This window comes from Parasteatoda tepidariorum, chromosome 2, assembly GCF_043381705.1.
Source record: "Parasteatoda tepidariorum isolate YZ-2023 chromosome 2, CAS_Ptep_4.0, whole genome shotgun sequence".
In the NCBI taxonomy this organism is placed as follows: domain Eukaryota; kingdom Metazoa; phylum Arthropoda; class Arachnida; order Araneae; family Theridiidae; genus Parasteatoda; species Parasteatoda tepidariorum.
Window position 1 is genome coordinate 99,908,090 of NC_092205.1, and position 7,870 is coordinate 99,915,959.

The 7,870-nt window shown below is 23.8% G+C and overlaps 1 long non-coding RNA gene across 3 annotated transcripts in view; it reads left to right on the forward strand.

The window, feature by feature from the left end:
• LOC107438752 (uncharacterized) overlaps positions 1 to 7,870 on the forward strand; it is a 42,794-nt gene that overhangs the window by 28,260 nt on the left and 6,664 nt on the right. For all 3 annotated transcript variants that reach the window (XR_011636234.1, XR_011636235.1, XR_011636233.1), the window contains one exon: positions 6,762 to 6,867. This is a non-coding gene — a long non-coding RNA (uncharacterized lncRNA). The remainder of the gene's footprint in view (positions 1 to 6,761; positions 6,868 to 7,870) is intronic.

Genomic DNA, 7,870 nt, shown 5'->3' on the forward strand with positions numbered 1-7,870 from the left:
GTAGTAAGCTGTACGGCAAAAGGTGTACTGGTAATAGCTTTATATTAAAAAGAAAATAAATCTAAATCTTAAAAAAGGAAAAAAATGAATGTCGTGAACAATAAGAAACAAAGCTAACAAATATTAATGTAAAGAAACAAAGCTAACATAATATTTTATCCCTGCTCATAGAAGAGGATGTATTACAAATTTTTTATTAATACCATTCGAATAAAATAAAACTATTAAGTTAATTTTTTTTTTAATTTCAATTAATTATTGAATTATAATTTTTCAAAAAAAGTATTCTTTAAAACTGAAATTGTTTTCTTGAAAATAAAGATTTAAAAAAAATTATATAATTAAATTTTCTAATATTCGTATAAATACTTCCAGTTTGGTTGTAACAAAATGAGAGAAAAAAATTTTCTTACATGCTTTATAATTTTTAGCTTTATTGCTTTTGGGAATTTGTACAATTTCAGATAAACATAAATTAACAATTTTTTAATGTTTACGTAGAAATGATTTGCCACAAAATCACCTATGTTAAATGGCAGCATTTTGTTCAGAAGAAACTTATTTCTTACTGGACAGGAAGAAACTGGACAAAACGGAATGAAATAAAAATGACTAATACAATGGGTATTATAACTAAACGAAATTAAATGTATAGTAACAGAAAGTTTATCATTAGGTTTGAGTATTCATAATTAACATTTAATTATGGATATAATCTATTTGTAATTGGGAATTCAATATTGGCTTTTAATTGTATCTATGTTCAGTATGTGATTTATTGATTTAGTAGTATTAATAAAATTCAGTTTTGTTATTTTGATTGTTCTTTAAATATAAAATTACAATTTAATATATTCTTTAAAATAAAATAGCAATGATAAACTAGCTACCCTTAATTTCATTAGAAATTCATGAAAAACTTTTAGATTTTCTTTGTGCTTTTCGTTTTTACTTATGTATAAAATGATAGGTTATTAAAACCACAAAAATTAACATTATTATTCAAACAAAATTGCAGTTATAAACCGTTCAGAAAAAAAAAAAACTCTTTAAATATTTCTGTTTGGAAAAAAGTTTTTTTCACTTAGGATGGAAGAAATCTGTTTCTTTGAGGGTTTTTCTTTCCATCACTGGGAGAAATTTGCTATACCTGATGTAAAATAAAGCGAACAAATTTAAGATCAAGTCAATGTCTCTAAAAAAAATTTTTATATAAAATAGTCATTCCATGTTCTTGTAGTTTTTAAAATTAGTTAAATAATATAATTATTGAAAGAGTTTAAACTTCCCAAAGTTTATTTTTATCTACTTGTTAAACACACTACTTTGCAACAGAAGAAAGTATCAATGGTTTCCGTCACCAATGTAAATAAATCAGTATTGTACTTATCCAGTATTCTTATTGTAATTTCCAAATTACATTTTTAATATTATCTAAAGTATATTTTTTCTTATTTATATAATGCTGCAATATGCCAATAAGAATATTGTTAAATTTAAAGCTCCATTGTATTAAATTAAGTAATAAAAAAGTTATTTTATTCTTTATTCTTCAAACTGTTTGTACTAAAACATACCTTTAGTATTTTAGTTTATATTTATGGAGTCTGTTTTTCTTCATTTGTCTTTATCATTCTGTGATTTTTTAATATTAAATTAAAAAATACATCTAAATTATTTTAATAATTTCAATTTAAAATAAATTATTTTAAATTGAAAAAATATAATGCCTTGAATATTTCACACTCTTTTATGTTAAAATTGTGTGGGTTCAATGAATAAAAAACTGTTTATTTTAGAACATAGTAATTGTATGTCCGACTTTTTCTAGTCATGTATGTCAGGCAATTCAAATAAATTATTATAAAATCATCCAATTTTGATACCTGTATTGATGATTATATATTATTTTTTAATACGTTCGTGTAACTGAAGTAAAAATCACTAGATGTTGTGGATGTAAGCTGTACTGCATCTATTTCTAATCACTGTCTTGGAAAACAAAATCTTTCTTTTGCATGAATATTATGTTGCAGATCTTTTTTAAAAGTTTTTCAACTTTAAATTCAAACTTTTATTTATAATGCTTTTAAATTAATTTCTAATTAAATATTAAAATATGTTGTAAAAAGTATAAAATCATTCAAAATTGTACTTTTAAAATTGAAAATATATATGTCAGTTTAATTTTATTTACTGCCATGCAATCACATTTCATGAGTCCAGACTTGAATCTACTAACATTAAATTTTTATAGATTAGGCCATCAAGCAAATTATGAAATGCATTTTAATGGATAGTAAAAAGTAGTAAAATTAGGAATAATCACCACACTAAGAAACAAAAAACTTTAATTGGATATAAATTTTCCTCTCACAAAATTTAAAGTGAAATTCAAAAGAAAACACAAAAATTCTGAGGATGTATAATGACAGCATTTTAATGGGGACTAAATCTGATTGAAACACTTTTTTTATAATTGCATATAAGCCTTATTTTTTCTTAAGGAAAGATACTTCAAAAATTGCCTTCCTTTTTAAAGGTAAAATATTTTTCATAAATCAAGATACAAAATGTGTGGCTATACACAAAACACTTAAAAATTAATTGTTTTTGATTAAGACATGTACATACATATTAAAAGCAGAAAAAATAAAATACCTCACAACGCCTGTGAAGTTTCAAAGCATCCTTGAAAATCATCCAAAAAAAATGAACTCAAAAAGAAACTAATTTATCTTTATAAAATATAGAAAACAAAAATAAATAAACGAATCGTTTCATAGGAAATAAGCAGATGTTTTGTATTTATTTACTTTTGGAGTTATAAGAGGTTGCTGAAATAATTTAAATGTTTTTTTAAATTTATTATAAAATGATATTTAATTAAAAATATCAAATTCTAATTTAATAATCATTTGATTTTATTTAATTTTCAATAGATGAAAATAATCTTACAGTAAATAATTGTGCTATAATTAAATTTTTTTAAATAGAATTCGAATTTTTAAATAAATATATTTGAAACAAAAAATAGAAATAAAAATTAACTTCGGGATATTTGAATAAAGAAACAATTACTTAAATGGCCAAAAGTAATTTACCAAACATATAATGCTTAATTTATACTATTGATTTCCATTTTACATTTAAAATTCAATTTATAATTTTTGCCAATTTTGTAAAATATTATAATACAAAAATAAAATAATGAAGTTGTAAAAATTATGTCAGCTGAAAGTACATTTTGTATATAAAAAAGAGTAGTTTGTGATAAAATTTATTGATGATTTAAAAGCTGTATAATTTTGTTTAGTTTATAATAAAATGTTAAAAACAAATTAAAATTTGTAAGCTCTATAACTTTAGCACTGAACAGGTTTAACAAAAATAAGAGTCAAAACATCTTTATATAGTATTTTGGTTAAAATTAGAACTTATAAATCAATACACTACTGCAAATTTATTCTAACAAACCTTTATTTTTTATGAATTTTTTTTTTCTCTGTGAAACTTTTTTCTATATGACCTAGTTGAAAATAATCTCAATGAAAATAACTTTTAGTGCTAGTACTGTTAAATGCATGTTTTTATTAAATTCAAGTTGAAATTTAATGATAGACAATGATTTTTATGAAATTTTAAAATTGGATGTAATTTTAAGCCCACAATTTTACAATGGCAAAATTATCTTTTTTATATGGGGAAAAATATACCGAAATTTACTTGTCATAAATGATTTTTATTTGAAGTGACAATTTTTGTACAATATTTTTGTGTTGATTTTTTAATATAAGTTTTAATTTTCACAAATTATGTCTAAAAGTTCACAAAATAGGTACCTCTCAAAAAAAAACCTAAGCAGACCCCTGCTTACTCAAATGTGAGAGGGTCAAAAAACAAAAAATTAATGAAGAAACTACAACACAAGCATAAAAAAATGAAAATTAATAAAAGGATTACATAAATATATACGATAAAACAATAATAATTACTTAACAATATAATGACACTCCTGAAACTTTGTCTTATGGGCAATTAGTAGCACCCAGAAGTAGTTATGTTGCCCCAAGAAACTTAAAGCTTGATTAACTTAGTGAAAGCGAATGAAGCTTGTTAGATCTACAGCTCTCATAGCCAAGGGAAGAGGTATTGAGTCGAAGGTAATAATAGTAAAAAAAGTTGAAAAAGTCAAGTTCAGCGTGAAACATTTATTATAATATTGAATCATTTTCGAATAATGCGAGTTTTAAAAGTTGAAGAAAACTTTTACATGAACTCTATCTTCATTATCTATTCTAAAAGCATTTTTTTTTTTTTTTGGTTAGCAAGTGTGTATTAAATAAATTTTGAGAATTTTTTTTAATTAAAATGAAACTTTAAAAAAGAAAATATGTAAATCTTGAAACGCATATTAAATAATAAATGCTGTTGCAGGTACAATGCTTTCCTGAGACAAAAATATGGATTTTACCTTATTTTATTATTATAAATTTTTTTAAAAATAGTAGAAAGGACCACAGCAGTTATATTGTATATTTTCTTCAAGCTGTATCTGTTCTTCTTCAAAGCAAATTTAGTTCAACAAAACTCAAGCCAGGAAGACAACATAACAGGAAACATTGATGATTAAGGAGTAAAAGAAAAGATTAGTTTATGATTTTCTTACAAAAAATACATTATTTGAAACAATTTTTTTTTTAGTTTTTTAAAACGTGTGAAGGGGTCCTCAGGATTAGGCTCGCCCATGCACCTGGCTTACCTTATCCACTGTAAAGCTCATGTCTGGTAATCATTATGACAAATATTACGACAGTGTGTCAGAAAAATAAAATAAATAAATAAAAATTGAGAGAATAAATACATAAATAAAAATGTGGAAATTATAAACACAAATGTTTTTTTTTGATCGCAATTGTGCAGTTATTTTTATGGATTTCAACAGGACTTCTCAAATTCCTATTTTCAGGGTATCTGCGCACCTGGAAAGTCATGAGAAATCATGGAAAGTCATAAATTTTGGTATTAAACGAAATTTGTCATGAAATGTCATCATTTTTACTATTTTTTAAGAAAAAATCATGGAAAGTCATGGATTTAGGTCACCGAAAAATTTAATTTTTAAAATGGAATTCAACACCCCCCCACCCCCCAAATATCATTGTGTTTTGAACATCTGAATTTGTTACAAAATCCTCACTCACAGTCATATTTCATTAAAATATAAAATGTTTTTATCATGTTCTTTAAAAATTATGGTGTTTTTTTCAAAAAATGGAGAGAAAAAATAGCACTTCTAGAGCGAATTATCCTTTAAACTTCTGAGATTTCAGAATTTTTGTTATTGTTTATTTATATTTTAATCAATTTCAAATTCTAGCTGAAGCAAGCCAGTCAATACCGAATTTTTTTATTTGAAATGAGAACAGAAAAACTGGGAGTTTCTTTGATCAAAAAAAGTATCTTTCAAATATAATTCTGCAGAAAAAAAGAAAAAAAATTATTTACTTCGGTATTTTTTTCTGCTATTTTATTGCTTCAAATATTTTTTTACTCTGCTTTTTAAATTTAAAATCTTTAAATGTGAAGATGCAGAGTATAACAGTTTTGATTATACCTATCATTTCAATTAATGTTATTATAATGCTTCTTTAAATTTATATTTGTGTTTTTGTTGGAGAAAATAGTAACCTCAGAAAGTCATGAAAAATTATTGGAATTAGTCATGGAAAGTTATGAAAAGTCATGAATTTGAAAATCTAAAATGTAGCAAATACCCTGTATTTTTTTAACAGGATATTATAACAAAATTCAGATTTACAAGTTCGAGGAATACACGTCAGTGTAAAGAGAAGGATAAATAGGATTTCTCAAGTGATTGTGAAAAACACGGATAAGAATGGCAACAAAAAAAATTTTACGTAGATTTTTAGTAAAATTGATTTATCATAATTGATATGCTGAAAATATAATCTCTCAAAATTTATTGATCGCCACTGTTGACCAGAGACCATGATTCCTAAGACCTACTAATAACATATGTATGCCTCTATGCCTGGTTTAATAAAAATTATAGATCATATAAAATATGTTTTTCTTGAAAATGCTGCAAAGGTATAGAAATGTATTTCAATGAAGTATACATATATATATATATTTATGTATACTTCATTGAAAAAGCTGCATAAGAACATTATTTAGAAAATAATTGAAATAATGACTAATCAATTGAATTTACTCAATCAATAGACTGTTTCAATACTGATAAAGGGATGACTTACTTTATTTCACTCTGCAAAAAAATTAGTATTCAGCTAGTTCATGATAAATAGCTTCAGAACTTCTTTTTTTCCCCTTATGAATATTTTTACAAAGTGTGAATACACATGAGTTAGAATTAACTAATTATTTTCATTTTATTCCAGAAAGGCATAAAAAGTCTATTAATTTAAATGTTGTATAATTTTCTAATTAAATATAAAGCAAATAGTCATTAAGTATGTATTTTTTGTTTTCTTCACATATATTTCTCTTTTGTATTAACACTTATATTAACATTTTTATTGATTTTGAGACTGTGAAAATTGTTTTATTATTTTTAATTGTACCTAATAAATATATATATTTATGTATGTAAAAAGAAATTTTAATAACTACATATGTTTTACTCAGGCCATTAAATATTATGATCTTTGTTAAGGTGATTATTTCCATTAAATAATTTTAACATAATCTTAAAGTTTTGTTGTCATATTTTTTAGGTTCAGTGAACTGTGTTAACTTCACAAAATATGTCTGTGTTCTTGCTAGCTGTTTAGACAATACTTTGCGACTTACAGATAAAGAAGGGGGTGAAGTGCGTTCTGAGTAATTATCATTATTTATTTTAACTTTGCTAACTTTTAACTGTAAAACTACTTTAAATATTGAGTAGGTTTACTTATATTTCATTTCTTGGCAAGTTTTTGACGATTTTACCATTGATAAAACCGTCACATCAAAAAACTGTTTTAAACTTAATTAACTGTATATCTTTATTAGTAAAAAGTTTGCTATTTTCACCTCAAATTAGCTTATTGAAAGTAATTTTAAGTATTTAAATATTCAGTTGCTACTTTTCTTGTACAGATTAAACTTACATTGAAAAGTAAATTTCTCAAAAAAAAATATCCTTTTGATACGTAAATGTACTTTATATATGAACACTATATGCTCACAAAAGATCTGCTTGCTGGAAGCTCTGTAATTGTTAAGTTACTTTTAGTAACACATTTTAACGATTGAAAAGTACCTTAAACATTCTAACAATTATTTATGCCATCATTCCTTTGCATAGAATTAAATAGGTTGATTTAAAGCTTTTAAGTTTAAGAGTTAAATTACTAATTACAAAATATAAGAAATTTATGCTGTTATCAGCTTTTTTTTCTGATTTTGTCAATTCTGTTTTGAAAAAAAAAATGCTGCAAATTATAAAAATGAAATAAAACATTCTGATTTCAGTAATATGAAGATTAAAATAATAACCACTCAACGTAAAGATTTCAAAAATTCTTCAGAAGAGTAGAATTTTCTTATAAGATATTAAAAAGAATGTGAAGATAAGCTGAAATTTTGTTCAAATGATAAGCTGAAATTATGCTCAAAACTACATTTTTTACATTGACATAATTATTCATAATATATTCTGTTATATTATTATTTAATAGCATATGTTTATTCATTAGTGTATACCGGTATTTTAATAAATATTCTAAATATATTCCTGAGACTTATATAGTAACCATCATAATTAGTTTTTAACAAATTTAAACAGTTTCTGACAGTTTATGATACTGGATTTGTTAAGTAGAAAGGACCACAGCAGTTA